The following is a 22,860-nucleotide window of genomic DNA, read 5'->3' as shown; positions in this document are numbered from 1 at the left end:
CATAGGATTTAAATCTGGGAAGTACTCCGGGCGAAAAGGAGCCTTTCCAGCTCTCCATCTATGATCAGGTCCCCCTTTTAAGGAAAATTCACATTATACCGAATCATATTAATCTGAAATCCATTCTTCTCCCTGTTCGGTTAGGGCTGCTCATTCATCTGCGACATCTTCCTTCACCTATCCTTCCCCTGCCACGCACCAGTAAAACCCTCTCAGCAGACAGTAAACCAGACCCATTGGTACTTTAAAGGGATGTCTATGTGAACCCAGGGCAATGGGCGATGAGAATATCCTAGTCCAAAGGCCATGAAGACTGTCGAAGCAGGTGCATGGAGGCTTAGAATTTGGTCAGGCATCAGAGATGCCGAGTCATCTGCCACATCTCAGGTGATCCCTGGACTTTTGTCTTGCCGTTGGACTTCTTGACTCGAGCAGTCCCCACTTAAAATCCAGTCCCCTGCAAATCAAGAGATCCTCCACAACGTCATCAGCCATCTCTCCAAAATGCCGTCCAAGCAGTGATTCTGCCAGGAATGGTTCTGCTGCTGCTGCTGCAGAGACTGAAACTCCAGCATGGGATTATTGAGAAAATGAGATCTCCCCTGTTACTCCCATTGTGTGAAATGGCTTGTGATTATGAAATTTATGAAGTTAAGCCTCCAATGGTAAACACTGAAATTGTGTCTTGAATCATCCTAGTCTTAACAGACTGCGAATTTAGGAACTGAATTAAGAGGTCAGTATATGTATACTCATTCTCAACAACATGAGAGTAAGTAATGGATCCAGCCCTAAGCAATGATTAATAAAATCTGCTGATTAATGATGAATCTTATGGGATTGTAAATGTTATTCTGAATTTGTTTTCAGTTATAATCATCAAGAAATGCCATTAATCCAAGGATCCATAATTACAGCTGCCCTATGGGAGTAATAGATGGAAACTACTAATGGTTAGGTTTTGTTTCAGGGAAAAGTCAGGAGAATGATTTTCCCAGAGTAACATTTCCTACTGAATGAAAAATTTTCCCACCTGGCTAATTTTGAGCCTAGCTGTGATATTCTGTTAATACGATTGTCTGCCCATATGACTTCTGCCTGGAATGTACACCAAGCTAGGGGGAAAATTTCCCTATTATAGCTCTGTTCCTCTGTTTCCTTTTATGACAAATACCTATAAATATGCCAGTGATCAATAGAAGATATAAAAGTAATATTAAATCTTTCTCTGAGACTAATGCTGGAATATATCTAAGTCACTATATTAAGATACAAGTATGTAAAATCTAAGTTATTCAGCCTGAAGTGACAGACTTTTCCATATCCTAAAAAACTAAGTAGATGAGTACTTGGACTTGTCTGCCAGATAGATAGTAATTCTATATTTGTGTATAATAATAATAATAAATGTATATTAATGTGTAATAATCATAATAATAAACTTGGATATAGAACATACTCAAAAATGCAAACAAATTCACAAGAATTTGTTTACCTTAAATATGCCCTCATCTTTAGAGAGGATTTAAGAGTGGTTGTAATATCTAGTCCATTTGAACATGGTTATGATCAAAGTATAGACCCCTCCCTCCTTCTCCCTCTCCCTCTCCTTCTTCTTCTTCTCCTCTCTCTCCCTCTTTCTCTCCCTCTTCTCCTCCCCTCCTCCTCACTCTCTCCCTCCTTCTCTTTCTTCCCTTCCTCTCTCCCTCCCTTTCTTTCTCCCCCTCCCCCTCCCCTTCTCCCTATTTCTCCCTCTCTCCCCCCCTCTTCCTTTCATAATAAAACACAAGCCTCACAATTAAGTCCTTGATGAAATTTTTTTTTTTTAGTACCTTCAGATCTTGTTGTATCTTGGTGGTTTTGCAAGGGTGAGTGTTATAAACTATCAATGCATATTTTGAAAATAAAAAGCGGGGGCAGCTAGGCGGCGCAGTGGATAGAGCACCAGCCCTGAATTCAGGAGGACCGGAGTTCAAATCTGGTCTCAGACACTTAACACTTCCTAACTGTGTGACCCTGGGCAAGTCACTTAACCCCAGCCTCAGGAGAAAAAAAAGAAAAGAAAAAGCTATTATTAAAAAAGTAAAGTTGAATATTATCTTTACATGTAATTGAGGGAAAAGCTCATGATGTGGAAGATGGATCAGCAGAGAATTAGGAGTACTTAGAGGAGAAGCAGGAGAGAATAGTGCCATGAAAACCCAGAGAGAAGAGTATCCAGGAAGAGAGTTATTGACAGTGTCAAGTGAAGCAATAGCTTGAGTAGAAGACTGAACAATGACCATCAAATTTGACTTTTAAGAGAGCAAGAGAATGTAGCTAGATGGCACAGTGGATAGAGCAGTGGAGGACCTGAATTTAAATGTAGTCTTAGACACTTAACACTTCCTGGCTGTGTGACCCTGGGCAAGTCACTTAACCTCAATTGCTTCAAGGAGAGAGAGAGAGAGGAGAGAGAGAGAGAGAGAGAGAGAGAGAGAGAGAGAGAGAGAGAGAGAGAGAGAGAGAGAGAGAGAGAGAGAGAGAGAGAGAGAGAGAGAGAACGAGAACATAGGTCACTTTTGAGAGAATAATTTGGTCCATTAACAATCAAAAGCCAGAGAGCAAAGGATTGAGAGGTGACAGAAACAGAAGTGGCAAATATAGGTAGATTGTTCAAGGACCTGGACCAAAAAAAGGGATGAGAGAAAGAAGATAATAGCTTGAGGAAATAGTAGTGTCTTGTGAAGGTTTGGGATGAGATTTGGGCATATTTGAGTTCATTAAGCTCTAGTAGATAGGGAGAGATTAAAGATTTAAGAGAATATATCGAACCACAAGGTGGAGTTTGTGAGTAGAGATAGTTATCCCTAGGAGCTAACAACCAGGTAGAGTTGACATACAATTCCAACAACTAGTTCCCTGGAACTAGAAATGTTGGCTTTAACTGAAAGTGAGGAGGGGCTATTGGAGAGTAGGAAGGGAACTAGGCACTTAAAACTTCTCAGGCTAAAAGCAGTTTATTCTGTTCCAATCCAAAGACTTTCTGAATTTGTGGTATTTGTTATCTTTATTGGCACCAGGGTGGGGCTCTCTCTTGCACTCTTTCCCTTCCTTGCCCTTCCCTCCCCTGCATTTCACTTAACAAAAAAAAAGTATTTCCCATCTCTAAAAAGTGGAATCTTTTCTTTCTTTCTTTTGTAATTTCTCCAATAACTATAGGAAATAGTTTGAGTTTGCTAGCCAAACAAATTTATCATAGTTTGATCAAAATAAATATTTAGGGGGAAAACACACGCAAACACATAAGCTACTGACTAAAGCTCAAAAAGCCTAGAAGAGAACAATGGAAGCAGGAAGTGAATGGTCAGGAAATAAATGGGAAATAGGTTCTCTTCCTCTCCACCCCCAGCTCCCACCACTATATATATCCTTTGTGGATGAGGAGAAGGAGAATATAGTGGCTCAGATTTTTCGCATCTCACCAGCCTGGACCCATCATTTTTACATGCTTGTGCTCATACTGTCCTCAGCTTATCCATGACTTCTATCAGGTCATCTTGATTTCCCAATCCTGATCTTCCACAAAGCATTTGAGATTACTTCTATACTTTATAGGTTGACAAGGTGGCTTCAATGACTTCCCCTTATGTTGTCTCCCACTATGGTTTCTCCAAATTGTTCATTAACATTCTAAGTCAGGGGTTTTGACTCCAGGAACTTAAGGAAGCTGGGTAAATATCATTGTCTGATGGCAGGAAAATCTCTCAGTGTCTCTGTGCCAGAAATTCTGTAGTCCCTTGCAAAATTGCCTGAAGTATGTTGAAATTAATACATATATGAATATACACATATAGATCTCACAAGTATCAAAAGAAATTTGTTGTTCAGTTATGTCTGATTCTGTTTCCCATGGTCATAGTACTTTTCTATCCTCCACTATCTCTGGAAGTCTGTCCAAGGGCATATTCATTGTTTTCCATGATACTATCTATCTATTTCATCCTCTGCCATCCCTTCTCTCCTTTTGCCTTTAATACTTCTCAACATCAGGTCGTTTCCAATGAATCTGATCTTCTCATTATATAGCCAATGTATTTTAGTTTCACCTTCAATATTTGTCCTTCCAATGAGTAGTCTGATTTAATTTATTTGAGCTACAAGTGACTCTCAAAAATTGTCTTCAGTACCACAATCCAAAAATGATGATTCTGCAACACTCAGCTTTCCAATTCTCATAGCTATATGTTACTCCTGAAAAAACCATAGCTTTGATTATATGAACCTTTGTTACCAAGATGATGTCCCTGCTTTTTAGTAAGCTGTCCAGATATGTCATAACTTTCCTTCCAAAGAATATGTTTAAGCTTCATAACTGCAATTATGATGTCCAAAGATCTTTGAATCTAGGAATATAAAAGCTAATACTGCTTCCTTTTTTTCTTATATTTGCCAGGAACTGATGGGACTTGTTGCCAAGATCTTAGGTTTTTTGATGTTAAGCTTCAAGCTAGATTATATACTCTCTTCTTTCACTCTCTCACCAAGAGGCTTCTTAACCTTTCTTTACTTTCTGTCATCAGAGTGACATTACATTATCTGCACAATTGAGATTGTTGATATTTTCCCCAACAATCTTAATTCTGGGTTTTGATTCATCCAACCAGGCATTTCACAAGGATATACTTTATATATAAGCTAAATAAATAAGATGACAGTATACAACCTTGTTGTACTTACTCTTTTCCCAATCTTAAACCAATTAATTGTTTCATGTCCAGTTCTTACTGTTGCTTTTTGACCCATAAAAAGGTTCTTCAAGAGATAAATAAGATGATCTGGTATTCTCATCTATTTGAGGACGTGTTACATTTTCTTGTGATCAAAAGAAATAATCAACACTTAGAATAACAACAATTATTATCTCACAGTTAAGTCTACTGCAAGAAAATCTTTGGAATGAACACGGAGAATGTGGTCTCTCACTTAATTTGTTCTGTACTTTTAGTTCCTTCTCAACCCCTAGATTCCGTACTTTGTTCATCAATATTTAAATTTTCAAGGTTCTGATCAAACCTGATTTGTCTCCAACCAACTTTCTATCCTCAATAAGTGACTTGATTTTGTCTTGTCTTCCTTATTCTGATTTATCCTTTTGATCTGACCTTAGATAGTTAGACATGTCCCTGTTAGGATGGCTTACTTGGTTCTAATTGCCTTTACCATGATATTCTAGATCCAGTTTCAGGATCAGTCCATTTCTGAATCTGTACCATCTTTTGTTTTCAATTAGACTATTAGTTCCTAATTCTCAATCTCTGTAAATATGTATTCTGATGTTTCTTATTATCCTTATAATTGCCCACAGAAAGGTGACAAAAAAAAAGCAAGAAAAAATGGAGAATCAGATTGAGAGAAAAATCTAAAGAAACATAGATAGGGAGATGGAAAAGAGAAGAGAAAGCACAGGAGGGCTGGGAAGTTCAATAAAGTTCTGAAGTAAATGTGAAATGTCAGAATCTAAATCAAACAATTCTCCCACATTTAAGTGGAGACTTTGGATGTGGATACAGAATAAGTTATTGCTACTCTTGGCTATGTTAATCAGTTCTCCAGATGTTTATAAACAATGCTTGTTCACTGGAAAATACCTTGCTCCTTTCCCCTTCAAAACTTAAAGTTGTTTTTTCTCTGGAATTGTGTGTGAGTAGTTTTCCTTTGGAACTTCAGAGATACTATTCAATTTAAAAGGCATTTTACTAAGTCTCTACTTTGGGCCAGGCATTGTGTTTGGGCCAGGGACATAAAAACAAAATGAAATGGTTCCTGGCCTCAAGGAGCTTATATTTGACTGAGGGAAACATGTACACATATTAAAGTCACATTGTAGGCTGGTAAGTGTCCTTTTCTTACAAAGGGCTCCTTCATTTGTAGGAAAGTCTGATTCCAAAGAGAATTGGACATTGGGACCCATTTCATAGTCTTTAGAAGGAGAGAACAAAGTATTTACTCCTCTATCTAGAATCCTCTAACCTCCAGTCCTCGTTTCCTTATCCCCACATATCAACCTTATCCCTCTGATGTTCTGTTGTTGACAAAGTGCCTCTATATTAAACCTGGTTCCTGAAATTACTTTGTTAATTACTTACTGGGGATTTACTTATTTAATGGGAAATTGGATTGAATTGCTTTTTATGAAACATGTAGAGGAATGGGTCCTATAGCTTGATCTCTCCCTTACGTGATGTGGCTCCTTGCTGAAGGATTCATGCTTTGAATGGAAGGATGCCCCAATTCCTTATTGGCTCTTGTGACTGGAAGTTATGTCAAAGAGGATGCTATGATCATAAACATTGCCTTTCCTAGATTTTACCAATCTTTCCCACTTTAGTACCAATATAAAATAGTTGTTCCCATAGAGAGGAGAACTTTTATTGCTCCACTTGGCTTTACAACAACAATTAACAATAATAGTAATAACAATTAATTTTGTAGTTCTTCATTCAGAGTTTGCAAAGCATTTTACATAAATTATGGCATTTGATCCTCACAACAACCCATACAGGAATGTTTTGCTAATCTTAAAATTCTTTTTTTTTTTTTTTTTTTTTTTTTACAGAGGTTACCTAGTCCAGGTTTCTTATTTTACAGATGAGGAAACTGGGAATTTGAAGAAGTTAAGCAAGTTGCCGGGTAGCAGAGCCATGATTTACATTTGGAGTTATTGTGTATACTCTTTACTTTGTATCAGTTCATGTAAATCTTTCTATACTCTTTATTTACCACATTATTTTTTTTCTTATAGCATAGTAATATTCCATTGCATTAATGTACCACAGTTTGTTTAGACATTTTCCAACTGATGGGTATCTACTTTGTTTCCAGTTCTTTGCTACCAGAAAAGTGCTACTATGAATATTTTAGTGAATCTAGTCACTTTCTTCTTATCTACAGTATAAAGTCACTAGTCTCTAATCGGAGTCAAAGGCTATAGATATTATAATCACTCTATTTGCATACTTTCAAGTTACATTACAAAATAATTGAACTGCTTTATAGCTTCTAGGACAATCTGTTATATATGGGTATGTTGGCCCTCTGACTGTAAACCCAAGGATTATGACTTTCATCTTCCTCTTTCTATTCCCAATGCCTACCACAGTCTCTGATATCTATTAAGTGCTTAAATGTTTATTTACTGGTTACTAGATGTATGATCTTGGGCAAACAATAACTTCCTTTGAGCTTCAGTGTCTGTCAGTATAATGGGAATAAGAATACTTGCTTTATCCAGCAGGATTATTTTTTGGAAAACACTCTGCAAGCTATAAAAGTGAATGTTTTTAAAGAGACATATATATGAGAGATGACAACAAAGGCAGATAGTGGTAGAGAAATATAAAAGAGTGGCAAGGTCTGAAAAAACTAGGGTAAAGGTCAGTATAAGAAGCTTATAATAAGTGCTAGGACATCAAATAGTTTTGGGGGGTTATGGAGAACACAAGAGGAATTAGGAAATGATAGTTACAAGATATTTATCTTGTAGTAGATGATTTAAAAAAAATGATGAGCTGCTTAAATCTTATTTCATTCTTTCATTTTTCTTCAATGAGTCTTTACTACCAGAATGAAAAAGACAAAAGAATAAGTAAGGAGTTATTCTAACCTAAATAAGTTCTTCATTTGGTTTACATTAATTACATTTCTGAGTTCTGAAATAACTTGCAGATATGATTGTTAAATTGAAGTCTGTGGTCTCTGATGAATCTTCCCAAGTAGTAGTGGTGTCTTAGGACTGGGGAGAAGCAAATAATATTCTGATCTTCAGAAATAGGAAGGGAAACATTTGAAAGTACAGGCCAGTAAATTTAATTTCAATTCCTGGTAGTACTTTGTAACTAATTTAAAAAATAAATTTAAGCCCAGTGACTAAGCATTTCAATTCATAGGCTAGGAAATTAAGCTGTGATTTAATTAGTGTAGGAAACTTCAAGATCTCTACCTATGAATGTACCTTTTCTTTTTTCTCTGTTTTGGACACATATTTTTCTTCTTTGTTTGAATTGCACACAGCAATACAACAAATGTGAATATTGATCACACAATATAATAATTATAGTAGAATAATTAGTTTAGCTTGTAAAAGTTATTTTCTAGTCTGGTTGTCCAATCATAGCTTATGAAAGAAAAAAATATATAAAGAGAGAGAAAACTCTTGAATTAATTAATGAAAGAGTATTTATTAAGTGCTTACTATGTGTCAGATGGGTGCCTAATGGTGCAATAGGTAAAGCATAAGACTTGAAATCAGGAAAATCTGAGTTCAAATCCAGACAATGAGGACAATGAGGGTGAATATTGAAAACTACCTTTGCATGTATTTTGAAAATAAAAAAGCTATTATTGAAAAATAAATTAAAATTTCAATTTATCAGTTATGTAAAGGATGCATTGGAGAAGAGGTAGACTATGAAGGAAGACCAGTTAGGAGGCTATTATAGTAGCACAGGCTAGAGAGAAATTAGGGCCTCAACTAGGGTGGTGGCTATATAAGTGGAGGTAAGAGAATAGAAATTAGAGATGAAGAGTTAGAATCAATAAAACTTGGCAGCTGGTTGAATATGGAGATTGAGAGAGAGGAAAGAATCAAAATTAACTTCTAGGCTGAAAATCTGGATGACTCATACATAATCTAAATTAAATTACCATTTTAGAAAGGGAAGGCAGGAGAAAATCTGAAACAATTTTTAAAACATGATTGTTAATTGTCTTTACATGTAATTAGAAAAAAATACTATTAAAAAATCTGGATGACTAGAGGAATAATGGTGTCATTAGCAGAGATTAATAGAATTAACAGAAAAAATAAAGGAGGAATGGATTTAGAGAAGGCGAAAGAATATAACAAATTCCATTTTGGACATGTTGACTTTGAAATGCATCTCTCATGTCCAGCAGGCAGTTGGTAACACAGGACTAGAGTTCAGGAGATGATTATGGTCTAGATATGGATTTTAGAGTCATCTATATAAAGATAATTAAATCCTTGGGATTTAAGGAAAAAAGGTTCCCAGTCTTTGTTCTAAAACAACCTCACTCCAGATTATTATGTCACAATATTAAATAGTCATCATGGATTTAGCGCTATATTAGGCACCCTCTGAGAGGACTACCAAAGAAACAGAAGGAAAAAACCTTACTATTAGAGATGTTATGGTCTAATTTGAATGCAAAGGTACAAATATCCAGAAAGTCCAATGAATTTGGATTCAGGATTCACAATTTCAAACACCAGGTCAGGTGTGGTTAAGTGAATGTTAAATGTTTGGCCTAGGGTGGAATTACTTTGTCCTTCCAGTAAATGTCCCACCTTACTCCCACATTCCTCCCTGGCATTCTGTTGGTAGGTTACTCTTTGAGGTGTGGGTTGTTGAAGTGAGTAAGTATTACTCAGCATCAGGAAAGGGGTGGATACATTATTGCTAGGCTTGTATAACACAAGTATAACACTTGTGACTTATTTGAATTGTCTGACTTGTAGAAGGGGTGGAAAAATAAGGAAAAGATGTAAACCATTTGCTTTACTTTTGTTATATACAATGGAAAAAATTAAGGACTATGTTCAAATTGCTGGTATTTTTTAATGTCTAAACACTTTAAAGTGAAAAGTACCAGGAGATTTGAGATGCAGGACACAGAGGGGAAGAATTTCCCCAAATTTTCTTTTTTCTTCTTTACCATTCACTTTCATGATTTTTACCTCTTCGGTACCAATAAACATTGGCCAGTTAATTTATTTGTCTGAAATTGCCTGATTAGATATTCTATTATAACCTTAAAAGGACTTAAAGACAGTTAGTCTCCTATATTTAATCTATTTTGATCATTTGCTTTGGTTGAAATATATCAATCTATAAACAGTTAATAAACAATTATAAAATTCCTACTATGTCTTGGATACTTTGTTAAGCCCTAGCATAACAATCTAATCAGGGAGATAACAGGCAAATTTACACAGGAGATAGAGTCAGAGAAAATGCCTAGAACTTCAAGATGCTGTGTCTTGTTCATAGAATAGCCAGGAAGCCACTGGCAGGTTAGGACTAAGAAGGCTGAGAAGGTAGAAGGGGGCTAGCTTATGATAAGCTTTGGATATTAGAGGATTTTGTACTAGATTCCAAATGCTATAGGGAGCCACTGGAGTTTATTGAGTATTAGGGTAACATGGTCAGACCTGCACTTTAAGAGTAGAGAGAGACTTAAGGCAGGCACATCCACCAGCACACTCTTGCAATGGTACAGAAATGAGGTGAGTGTATGCACCAAAATGGTGGCAGTGTCAGAGGTGAGAAGAGGTGGGAGGAGATATATTCAAAAGATTGCTCAAAGGGTATAGTTGGGGGAGTAAATAAATATTTTAATAGACATATTCCTCTAATGAGCAAATAACTTTTAGTATTATAAAAATAGTTTTGACTTTGCAATGTCAAAGTGATTTTTCCTGAAAGATAATCAGGGTCCTCCAGCAATCCCTAGACTATACCTTGAGAACTCTTTAGTAGGTAATCTATATAAAACATGTTTGTCTAAGCAAGCCTAGTTTGCCTAAAATGGAGGCACCCTGAGCATGTCCAAATTGTCTAACATGGAAGCTGTTATGCCCCACTCAAATGGGTAACTATAGCCGCCTTCAGGGTACTGAAGAACACTAGAGGAGGAGGGAAATATTAGGAGCTGGTTTCAGCACACTCTTGTAATTTCTCCTCCTTTGAGGTTCATTTAATCAAAATTTACCACCCAGTCTAGATTCTAGTAATTGTTATCTACTGACCCCTAGGACATGCTCCTTTCTTCTTCAATGAATTTGCTGTCCTGTTAACAATCTTCCTACCCATAAGAAATTGGAACTTGAAGGGATTCTCATCAATTGGGGAATAGATGAATAAGTTGTAATATTTGAATGTAATGAGATATTGTTCTGTAATAAATAATGAAGAGGCTGTCAAAAAAACCTGAAAATATTTACATGAATTGATGCTAAATGAAGTGAGAAGAACCAGGAGAACCTTGTATATAGTTACAGCAACATTATGTGATGATCAACTATGATAAACTTAGCTCTTTTCAGCAACACAATGATCTAAGACAATTCTAATAGACTTGTGATGGCAAATGCCATTCACATCCAGAGAAAAAAACTATGGAGACTGAATGTATATCAGAGCATACTGTTTTTACTTTTGTTGTTTTTCTTTATCATGGTTTTCCCTTTCTATTCTGAATTTTCTTTCACAATATAACTAATATGGAAATATGTTTAAAATGATTGTACACGTATAACATATCAGATTGTGTGCTGTCTTAGGGAGCAGGGAAGGAAGGAAAGGAGGAAGAAAAATTTGGAACTTCAAACCTTACAAAAAACCTGTCTTTATGTGTAATTGGGAAAAATGAAATACTATTAGGTAAACAAAACAAAACAAAACAAAACCTATAACCTATGATCCTATTCTTTAAAAAATAAACAATAATTAAAAAAAAAAAAACAGTCTTTCCATCCAACTCTTGCTCTCATACTGGGGAATTAAAACATACATAAACTTGCAAAAACCTTAACTTCCTAGTTTCCCAATCTACTTAGTTCTCATGACCTAATCTTCTACTTCATCTCAGTTTCAATCAGATGCTCATGCTCTTGATTTTGTCAATAGCCACAAATGTTCCACATCCATGGTCACAAATCAGAATCAATTTTTCTGATCATAACTTTTTAAAATTCCCTCATTCGGACGTATTCTGATGGAAGTGGATATCTTCAACATAAAAGAAGATCAACTAACTTCCAGCTGATCAATGATGGACAGAAATAACTACACCCAGAGAAGGAACACTGGGAATTGAATGTAAAATATTAGCACTACTGTCTATCTACTCAGGTTACTTATGTATGGGATTGCCTGTCATCTAGGGGAGGGAGTAAAGGGAGGGAGGGGAAAATTTGGAAAAATGAATATAAGGGATAATGTTATAAAAAAATTACTCATGCATATATACTGTCAAAAATTTATAATTATAATTATAAAATTAATAAAATAAAATTCCCTCATTCTCTCTACCTTACACCCCCTCACTCTGTTCTTTTTTAGTCACTGTGGCCTACAATCTGTTTGCCTCACATTTCTTTCCCAAACTATCATTCCTTCCCTGTCTACACTCTCATTCCTTCCCTTTCTTAACTTCTTGGTGAATCAATTCAATTTGACATTTTATAAATTAGTCATTTGGTCTCCTATCCTATTAAAGATCATTCCTTGTCAAGCTCCAACCTTAGATTACTCCCATCATTTGCTATCTTCATTCTATTTCATGTGCTGTTAAAGAAAACTGGAAAAAAATGAGAAAACTCCTTGACTTGGCCTACTATAACCTTACATGAATATGATGTCAAATCAGTCTCTTTCATCTGCCTAATTTGGTTTGCTGTCCCATTCACCACAGGAACTATTTCCAAACCTTGCCGTCCCTCTTAAAGCTTCCATTATTAGGCTCTGGACAGCAGGTCATACATCACCACTCCCTTTTAATTTGTGCAATTAGATTTGGGGAAAACATGAGTTTAAAAAGAAAACTTTAAACCTTGAGGGTCCAACTCCTCTTCACATACCATTGTGACAGTATCCAGGTGCTTGCCTCTCTGACTTCATCCCTGTCCAAAAACTACCCTGGGAATAGAATTATTGTCAAGGACAATCTCGTGTCCTGCAGTTATGCCCTTGTTATAGGCCCTATCTAACCAAGAATGGATACTACCCTGTCTGACAGGACCTGAGCCACAATCTCCAAGCTATAAATGTCAAGTTAACTCCTCTCTCCCTGCCCTCTCTTTGAAGTAAAGATAACAATAGCTGCAAGACTAATTGCACTCATGCTTCTGTATTTTGCTTCCTAAAAAAAAAATCTTATATAAATAATGTGCCTCAGTTTCTCTGGACCAAATATTTTGGAAATATATTCCCATTTTGGTCAGCTAGCTTAAACTCTCCACATTAAAGATTAAAAACAATTTCTTCTCACCTCAGTTTCTCTGGTATTACACTATGACCCCATCTTTTCCCACTTTCTGATCTGAAGACCTTTCTTAGAGACAGTTAATTGGTGCAGAACCTAGAGTACGGAATCTAGAGTGAGGAAATCTGAGTGTAATCTGCCTTAACTGTAAAATGAGAATAGTAATAGCATCCTGTCTTATGAGAATCAAATTAAATATTATGAAGCAGTTAGGAGCAGCTAGGTGCCTGAAATCAGGAGACTCATCTTCTTAAGTTCAAATCTGGCCTCAGGTACTTCCGAGCTGTGTGATTCTGGATAAGTCACTTAATTCTGTTTGCCTCAGTTTCCTCATCTGTAAAATGAGTAGGAGAAGGAAATGGCAAACCACTCCAATATCTTTGCCAAGAAAACCCCAAATAGAGTCACGGAAGTCAGACAAGACTGAAAAATGACTGAACGTGAAACATTTATCAGAATGCCTGGTACATAGTCTGTGCTTAATGAATACTAGTTTCCACCTTCCTCTCCTTCCTATTTTCATTCCTCTCTAGGCTACATTCTAGAGTCTCCTGATCTTTCTCTACAATCTCCAGAAACCTTTTCATCCTGAAATTTACTGCCTTCCTTGGACTTAAAATATTAGATGCATGGTCTCTCCCTCTAATTGGCTGGTTCCTCCCAGAACCTTCTTTTTAAGAAGGAGGTCCAGGTCAGCCAGATCCCTCTCCAGACTGTACTCCCAAGCCTCCTGGACTTTCTTTATAATGTTCTTATATGTCAGAGACCTTAATCTCCCTCATCTCCCCTTTTCAGCTATCTCAGAATGTACGGTCTTTGAGGTTAGGGATTGTCTTTCTTTTCATTTGCCCTGTGCCTAACACACATTTGTTGTTTAGTCTTTTCAGTAATGTCTGACTCTTTGTGACTCCATTTGGGTTTTTTTTGATAAAGATACTGGAGTGGTTTGCCATTTTATTCTCCAGTTCATTTTACAGATGAGGAAACAGAGGCAAGCAGGATTAAGTGACTTGCCCAGGAATCACATAGTTGGTAAGCATTTAAAGGTAGGATTTGAACTCAGGACTTTCTGACTCCAGGCCTGACACTATCCACTGTGCCACCTAATTATTTTAGTAGGGGGCACACAGAACATAGTAGGTACTTATTAAATGCTTCTTGACTTGACTTGACATCATTAAGAAAACTAAGTTAATTCTAGAAAGCCCCTCCTTCCCATTTGGTCTCTTTGCTTTGAGTAGCTCTATTATCCTCTAAGCATAGGTCTGACTCTGTTACCATCTAATTCAATAAATTCCAGTTTATTGACTTTATTAAATTTCCTATCATCCTGAGGACAAAATATAAAATCCCATTTGATTTTTAACATCCTTCATAAACTGGCCCTTTCCTACCTTTCTAGTCTTCTGACACTCTTTTCCCTGTACTCTACAACCAGAGACACTGCTTTTCTAAATGGTCCTTGTACATAACCCTCCATCCTTTCCTGCCCTTCCACTGGCTGTCCCTATCACCACAATGTTCTTCCTCCTCATCTCTACTTATTAGTTTCCTCCAAAACTCAGCTCAAAGCCTGCTTTCTGCAAGAGGTTTTTCATGGTTCCTTCCACTGTTAGCCCCTTCCTTTTGAGATTGCCTTCTATTTACACTGTATGGACATAGCTATTGGTATACTATCTCCTTTGTTAGACTATGAGCTCCTTAAGGGCAGGAAATAGGTTTTTGCTCTTTGAATTCTTACTACACAGTGTTTGGCATATATGCTTAATAAGTGCTTGCTCACTAATGTCAGCTTTGTACAGTTCTGCCTCACTTGTATCCAGATCATGAGCAAGTCAAGACATCATCCTAGCTGATGTCATTGGTCCTTTTCATTAGAGAAACATGAACAGCAACGACCCTTTCCAAGAGCAATGACAAAGTTGATTTACTCACTGTTCCAGAACTAGAAAGGGTCAGGGTAGAAAGGGTCAGGTGTGTAGTGGCTTTGCAGCTTGTGAAGAAAACTGAGAGCAGGGGAGGAGTTGAGAGGGAAAGAAGTGAAGGGATCTGGAGTCAGGAGGCAACCATCAATCAAGATGGGGTGGGGAAAGGTAAGGGCAGGCCAGAGTATAGATTAGGTCTTCCAGGGTTTGGTTTCTCAACAATCACAGCAATTGATGAGATACCTTTAGGTTGAAAAATAAAACAGATTTTGAACCTCAGAAGTACCTTGGAGTACCTTTCAAAAGTCTTTTCAAGCCTTTTTTCTTACTTTCACTTTCTAGTATTCAGGCTATTCATTGCCTAATGCTGCTGCTTTCTACTTTATAGTGTTATTTCTACATGATCCATTGTTCCTCTCACCAAACCAAATGCCTACTTCAGACTCTGTCTTTCCACACTGGACTATTAGCACTCTCCATCTCTATGATCAACATAGTGGCAGTGTTGGAGAGGACAATAGGGGAAATCCCATTCAACCCAGATTTCCCAATTTTCCTGGATGTGGACCATTGCTTGCAGGCAACCAAAGGGCACGGGAAATTACTGAAAATCTGACTTGACTCAAGACTGCCCTGCTCCTCCTTATGATACATAAAAACAAACTGGTCAAACTTTGTATCATTCTCTGGGATTCTTTTTGCCTTGTTCCTATTACTAGAGTATACCTTTGTGGGCATTTCTCTTTGCTTTTCCTCAGAACAATAATGGTAACTGATAGTGGCTTGAGAGAGCCACTATTTTTGTAAAAGCTTCTAATATTGAGAGATTAGATTTTAAATTCTCTAGTTGATATTTTCTCATCTAGCTTTTTAGTCAGGGAAAAGAGAATTACTATAAGGTCTCTGAAGACTTTGGGAGTTGCTTCATGAGTAACCCCAAGTTTAAGATTTCTTTAGTTTAAGAGGCATTTAAAAAGAGAAGATAAAAAGATTTCTAGATGCTACATGCTTCTTGGAGAAATAAAATAATCCATATTTCCTGCCCAATGTGCTACTGGAAAATCAAAGACATTGAGTTCTCTGCACAATGCACATCTGATGAAACTAGAAGTTTTCTTTCCAAAGTCACCATGGATCTCTGTCATTTTCAGAGTTTAGTTCTGGGAACCTTTTTTCTAAGGTTGGAAGCTTTTTTTTAAAGTGATATGCTCTGAGAGAGATATGGGCATTGTCCCCCTGGTCTATAGTCCAAGAAGGGCCCTTGATTTCTTGGGATTGCAATCAATCCCAAGGCTCCTCGGGGGCTCTGTTTCATTGAGACCATAAGTGATACTATGCCTCAGAAATTCCACTCCCTTTTTGACCAGAAGTGCTCCTCTCTGCCAATGAACTACAGTCAGAAGTGGGAATAGGCAACAGAATAAATATCTAGTTCTGTATTCAGTGCTAGCAATAGAAGTCCCTTATAATCTCTTTCTGACCAGTTATGATATTCTCTTAGATTTTTTTGGTTTGAGAATTTCCAAAGCTGCTGCTGCTTCTGTCACCACCACCTATTCCCATCACTAGTGTTTCATCCCCATGAGCTTTTGGTCAGCCTCCATAATCCTGAAACAGTTTTTTCTTCCTTACCTCCTAAATTGTCTTGAACTTGTGTCTCACTATGAACTTTTGTTGACTGTTACTCTAGAATTTGATTTAAAGACATTATTTTAAATTTTCTCTTGGAAGAATTTTGCCAAGTACTTTTTCTACTACATCATCTTTGCTCCAACCTTGGAAGTCTATTTCAGCATAATTTGTTTTCTTTGTCAAGCTATATATTATATTTTCATGCATTTTAAAACATTCTGAGAAGGGCTCCATAAACTTTATCAGACTCTGCCAAAATGATCCATGTCACAAAATTGATTAAGAATTCTCATTTTAGAGCAACTTGGAACTATGCTCAAAAAGTTATCAAACTGGGCATACCCTTTGATCCAGCAATGTTTCTACTGGGCTTATATCCCAAAGAGATTTTAAAGGAGGGAAAAGGACCCACATGTTTGTGATAGCCCTTTTTGTGGTGACAAGAAACTGGAAACTGAATGGATGCTCATCAACTGGAGAATGGCTGAATAAATTATGGTATATGAATGTTATGGAATATTATTGTTCTGTAAGAAATGACCAGCAGGATGAATTCAGAAAGGCCTGGAGAGACTTACATGAACTGATGCTGAGTGAAATGAGCAGAACCAGGAGATCATTATATATGGCAACAACAAGACTATACGATGATCAGTTCTGATGGACATGGCTGTCTTCAACAATGAGATGATTCAAACCAGTTCCACTTGTTCAGTGAAGAAAAGAACCATCTATATCCAAAGAGAGAACTGTGGGAAGTGAGTGTGGATCACAACATAGCATTCTCAATCTTTCTCTTGTTGTTTGTTTGCATTTTGTTTTCTTTTGCAGTTTTTTTCTTCCTTCTTGATTGTTTTTTCTTGTGCAGCAAAATAACTGTATAAATATGTATACATATATTGGATTTAACATATATTTTAACATATTTAATGTATTGAACTACCTGCCATCTAGGGGAAGAGGTGGGAGGAAGGAAGGGAAAATTTGGAACAAAAAGTTTTGAAAAATTACCCATTCATGTGTTTTGTAAATAAAAAGCTTTAATTAAAAAAAAAAAAGAATTCTCATTTTAGACATAATCTCAATCCATTCATTCCTTGAGTCAAAGATGGGTAGAGTTCTATGTCCACTAGAAGACAGTGGACACAACATTCTACCCACTACATCTATATAGGTTGATTGTTCTCTATGTTTGGAATGCACACCCATGTCATCTCTGCCTTGTCAAATCCTTAGTTTCCTTCAAAGTTCATCTCAAATAACACTTCTAGTGCTTCTATACATCCAACAAATAGCAGGTATTTATTACTATACATTCTAGTTGACTAATGAGAAGAGATTGCTTCTTTAGGAAGGTGTCTAAACCACAGCAGTACTCTATGGGAAAAGGACTTATTGGAATGATAGAGAAATCCCCCCAAAGCAACCCCAAGTTCAATCCTTTCCAAGTAATTATTTGATTGCTTACCTTCTCCTTTTCTCCAACCCCTATCCCAAATTTTTTTTTAAAAAAAGATGCATTTACATGTATACACAGGATTATAGATTTAACAGATAAGGAAATAGATTCTATATAAGTGACTTGCCAAGGTCACACAACTAGTAAACAATGGAGGCTATATTTGAACCTAAATTTCCCAGCTTCAGGTCAAGCATGTAATCCACTACACTCCAGGTGTTAAAAACACAGCCTTCAAATAGTACAGCCTGAACCAGATTAAAAAGTAATCCAGAAATATTTAGAAAAATATACTAGAACATACACAATGTTAATATGTGATTTTCTAAGTCAATATGCTGCTGGCAGGGATCTTTGTGTATGGCTTAGTGGTACTTGTTTGTATTTGGGTCTGAGACCACTGTGCCCAACATGCCACTTTTGACATTTCTCCTGATAGCAGTAACTGGAAGGCAGAAACAATTTTATTTTTGTTGTTTTATTTCTGATGTCTTACATGCCTTTCACTCAACAAAGGCCTAATGAATGCATTTGTACATGTAAAAATAAATTTAATAATGTTTCAGTATTTGCTCAAAGGTTCCTGTTAGTTCTTGATTATTATGTATTTTCTGTGGGGTAAAATAAAGGCTATTCTATACCCCACACCCATGTTGTTCATTGAAAGGCTGTTTGGATATTGGGAACTATGTTACCCACATTCAAGGAAACTAAATCTAAGCTTTATTTTAGAGATAATCCTTGGTTAACTACAAGAGAGGGCAAAGAAGCAGAAAGAGAAAGGAACTTTTTTGAGGGCCAATCCCTAGAATAAAATTAGATCTCTAAATGAATCATAAATCCTTGAGATTGGAAGGATCAAGAATGGGACACCAACATTAACTCCCTGTAGTTATTTCTATGTTTTGTTGACCAGGTTAGTCAGCTTACCCTTTTTGACTTCTTTCAAACATCAGTCTGCTTTTCAGAAAGAATCCTGTTGCATTCTGTTGTTGTTGTTTGTCCTTTGATCTTGAAGGGAACTGTGACATCAGTGAAGTAATGCCATGCCATGCTGGTGAATTGGATCGAAGGGAGGAAAGAGTGTGCAATATAATCTGCCTCATTTTCCCCCTCCAGAGCCATTTGGGTCCAGTGGCCAGATATAGATCAGGACAGCTGGAGATGAATATTAAATAATCCTCTGGTCCAAAACTGACTAAGAAAAGACACCTCTGAAATCATAAAGGAGGGAAAAGGATCCACATGAGCAAAAATGTTTGTAGCAGCTCTTTTTGTGGTAACAAAGAATTGGAAAATGAGTAGATACCCATCAATTGGAGAATGGCTAAATAAGTTGTGGTATATGAAGGTAATGGAATATTATTGTTCTATAAAAAATGATGAACACACTTGTTTTAGAAAGGCTTGGAAAGATTTGCACAAATTGATGCTGAACAAAACAACCAGGAATACATTGTAAACAATAATGGCAAGAATATACAATGATCAACTGTGAAAGGCTTGGTTCTTCTTAGTGGTTCAATGATTCAAAGCAATCCCAATAGACTTTGGACAGAAAATGACATCTGCATCCAAAAAAAAAGAATTATGAAGATTGAACGAAAGTCAGAACATGCTATGTTTACTTCTTTTTTCTGTTTTCTTTTCCTTTCTCCTGTTTTTTCCCTTTTGTTCTGATTTTTCTCTCCCAAAATGATTCACAAAGCAATGTGCATTAAAAATAAATACATTTTTAAAAAGAAAAAGTAGCTCTGCATTTCTTTCATCTTCATATCGATTTCTAAACATGTCTTATTTTCCTACTACTAAATTGAAAGTTCCTTAAGAGCTTGGTGTGCCATAGAGTTTGCAGAGTAGCCCTTTTATCCTCTCTTAGTGACTGTTCCTGTTTTGCCCATTCAAATCTCCTGTTTCCTTAAAGTACTTGTCCTACCTTCTATTTTTGTTCCTCTCCCTATTCTAGAGTTGCTCTTGAAATTTAAATTACAGGTTCCCTAAAGAATCTTTTATAATCTCATACCTTTCATGAAACTTTCCTAGTCTTAATAGAAGTAAGATAAGATTTTCTTTTTCCCTTGTTTAGAGAAACAGCCATGATGCACAAACAAGTGACCATGCCACGAATGTGCTCCACAGGGCCTCTGTCACAAGATCACAATGCAGGATTCACATAAAGGCAAGTTCCATGAGATTCCTATGACTGATTTGGTTAAAAACCTGTCTTGATGAGAAAATGTATGTGTGTGTGTGTGTGTGTGTGTGTGTGTGTGTGTGTGTGTGTGTGTTAATTGCTGTTAAAAAAAAGTATTATACATTCTGGTGTTTAGCATATCATAATTACATATATTCTACTATGTTAGTAATATCCTGGCACAAAAACCAGGACACTCATTTTTCCCCATGAACAAGCTTGTTTATCTAATTCTTGGACTTGAATCTAAATTTTATATTTGCTTACCATTCTGTGGATCTTATACTTGTTCCATACAAGCAAACAGTCCACCACAAACCAACCACTGACACAAACACACACTTCTGCTGCAGCCCTTTCCATCCACTAATTCTTTGTATGATTTTAAGATCACTTAATTTCTCTGGTAAACATCTACGAAGTGAGGGAAGTATAACAGATTATCTCAAAGGACCTTGTCAATTCAAAATTTATGATCTTATGACCCCCCCACTACTTCCTTAGTAATTGCTGAAAAAAATTCCAAAAAAACCAAATATGGTACTTTTAGAGAACTTAAGGTCAGGAGTAGTAGAAGTTATAAAGGTATCTTCTTCCATATTGCCTGAATTTTTTCGTTTTACTTTGGCATACTTTCTGAAATTTTACAATTTCAAAGTTTAAGAGTACAAGAATCCTCTTTCTAAAATTCAAGTGGCTTCTTACTCTTTCCAGAGTTCTCAACTATTTGTACATAAGTATGGATTATTTAGAACAAGACTGTTTTCCTTCTAACTTCTAGAAAAATGAAAGTTTTTTGTTTAGGATAGGAGAATTAGAGGGGTAGATCAGATCTGGGTAAATGCTATACTTTTAATGAGTGTTGAAACTGGGACTCAATCCAATGTAAGACTGGGGTTTTCCTTTCTCTTTCCTAGGCTCAGGGTTAGACATGAATGCAGTTCTTCTGATTTTGAAGAAGCAGCCATGATGCACAAATGTGTGACCATGTCATAAATGTGTGCCACAGACCCTCTATCACAAGACCACACTTCAGGATCACATAAAAACAAGTTTCATGAGATTCCTGTGATTAGTTACTTTGATTAAAAACATGCCTTGAGAGAGAGACAGAGATAAAGACAGAGAGACAGAGACAGGGAGAGAGATTTTGTGTGTGTGTGAAAGAGAGAGATTTGCTGTTAAAAAAAAATTGTTTTACCTTGCTACAGCACCAGGTACATATAGGTTCTCTAATAGTAATAATTTGATAACTTCCTTTCAGAGGTAAAAGGAAAAGAACTAAGACAAGGAAAGAAGAAAATATCTGTTTCATTTTTCCCAAGACACTTAGCCCTTTCTAAATTCTTCATATCCAATGAAAATATATTTAAGGGCAGAGAGATAAATACAAACTCTACAGAGCAGAAATAAGTTGTGGCTTTATTGGGTGGGGTGATTCTGTTATCTTCTGAGAAAGGCTGATCTGAAGTGTAGTGGAGCTAGCAGTTTTTTGTACCTATGGGATATGTTGTGAGGGCTGCTAAGGAGGGCCTCTGATCAAAGGATTATGATCCTCAAAGCTTGCTGCACATACTTGAATTTCTGCTATTGGAGATTGATTGAAAACTTTTTAATCTTAAAAGTGAAGTAGTTTGGCACAGTGTAGAGAAAGCCTCATTGGGAAACCAGAAAAACCTGGTTTTAAATATTGCCTCCAATGTATCCTGGCTGTTGTGATTCAAGTAACCTATGAGACTAGGAACTCTCAATCTAAGAAGAGAATACAATCTAAATTGACCGAGGGAGTTTCCTTACCTGTTATCTCTACATACAAAATTGAATTAAAAAAAAAAAAAAGGTTTTATCAGATAATTATTTATGAATGGCTTCAGAGGGAAATAGGAGTGTTTAGAGAGGGCCAGAATCTCTGATATAAGGGCTTGCCAAATGCTTTTTAGGGCTATTCATCTACTTTTGGTGTCCACCTTCATCTAACTCTCACCAGTGGCTTCCAGAAGTTGTAGCATGAATATAGCAGCCACACCCCATAAACCTTTTCATTTGATGAACCATATCAGATTGAGGTTAACAAATTTGTTGGTGAGTTAGGGGATTTCTACTCAAGCATGTGAAGACTTCTCCCTGTTGGAATGGGTAGATGAAGGGGAGGATTCTGGAAGATGTTGGAGTAAGATAGTAAATTTCAAACTTCCAATTTCTCCCACAAATAGAACAAATTTGTGCTTCAGAGCGAACAAAGATTCCTGAAAAAAACAAGATTGGAGCAGAACTGGGGTCCCCCATACAACCCAAGAAGATCTCAAGAAAGGCCTTGGCCTGGAGATTAACACATCTGAAGTACAAACACCTCAGAGTTAGCTCCATGGGAACATCTAGTGGGGAGTGCTGGGGCTAGCCGGGTGTGGCTGAAGCCTCAGGGGAACCACAAAGACTTTCCACTGTTTGTGAAGTTGGAGTTTGAGTCCTTGAAGACTAAGTGAATCTTAGCTGATTGGGAACTCTGGGCCCAGCTGTTTTCCTGAGACTCTTCTTGCCCTGGGCAAGAAGAAACCAGCCCCAGAGAGTGCAGAGGCTATGGGGAAAGGTAGCTGATGGCTGCC

General features: G+C 36.8%; 1 long non-coding RNA gene across 1 annotated transcript; it reads left to right on the top strand.

Annotated features, from left to right (window-relative positions):
• Positions 1–600: 600 nt before the first annotated feature.
• On the top strand, positions 601–22,590 carry LOC141555049 (uncharacterized). The gene is made up of 3 exons (XR_012486057.1): positions 601–736; positions 20,150–20,242; positions 22,471–22,590. It is a non-coding gene; the product is annotated as an uncharacterized LOC141555049 (long non-coding RNA).
• Positions 22,591–22,860: the final 270 nt, after the last annotated feature.

The sequence above is a fragment of the Sminthopsis crassicaudata genome, chromosome 2 (assembly GCF_048593235.1).
Source record: "Sminthopsis crassicaudata isolate SCR6 chromosome 2, ASM4859323v1, whole genome shotgun sequence".
NCBI classification, from domain to species: Eukaryota; Metazoa; Chordata; class Mammalia; order Dasyuromorphia; family Dasyuridae; genus Sminthopsis; species Sminthopsis crassicaudata.
This window is presented reverse-complemented; position numbering and strand designations above follow the sequence as displayed.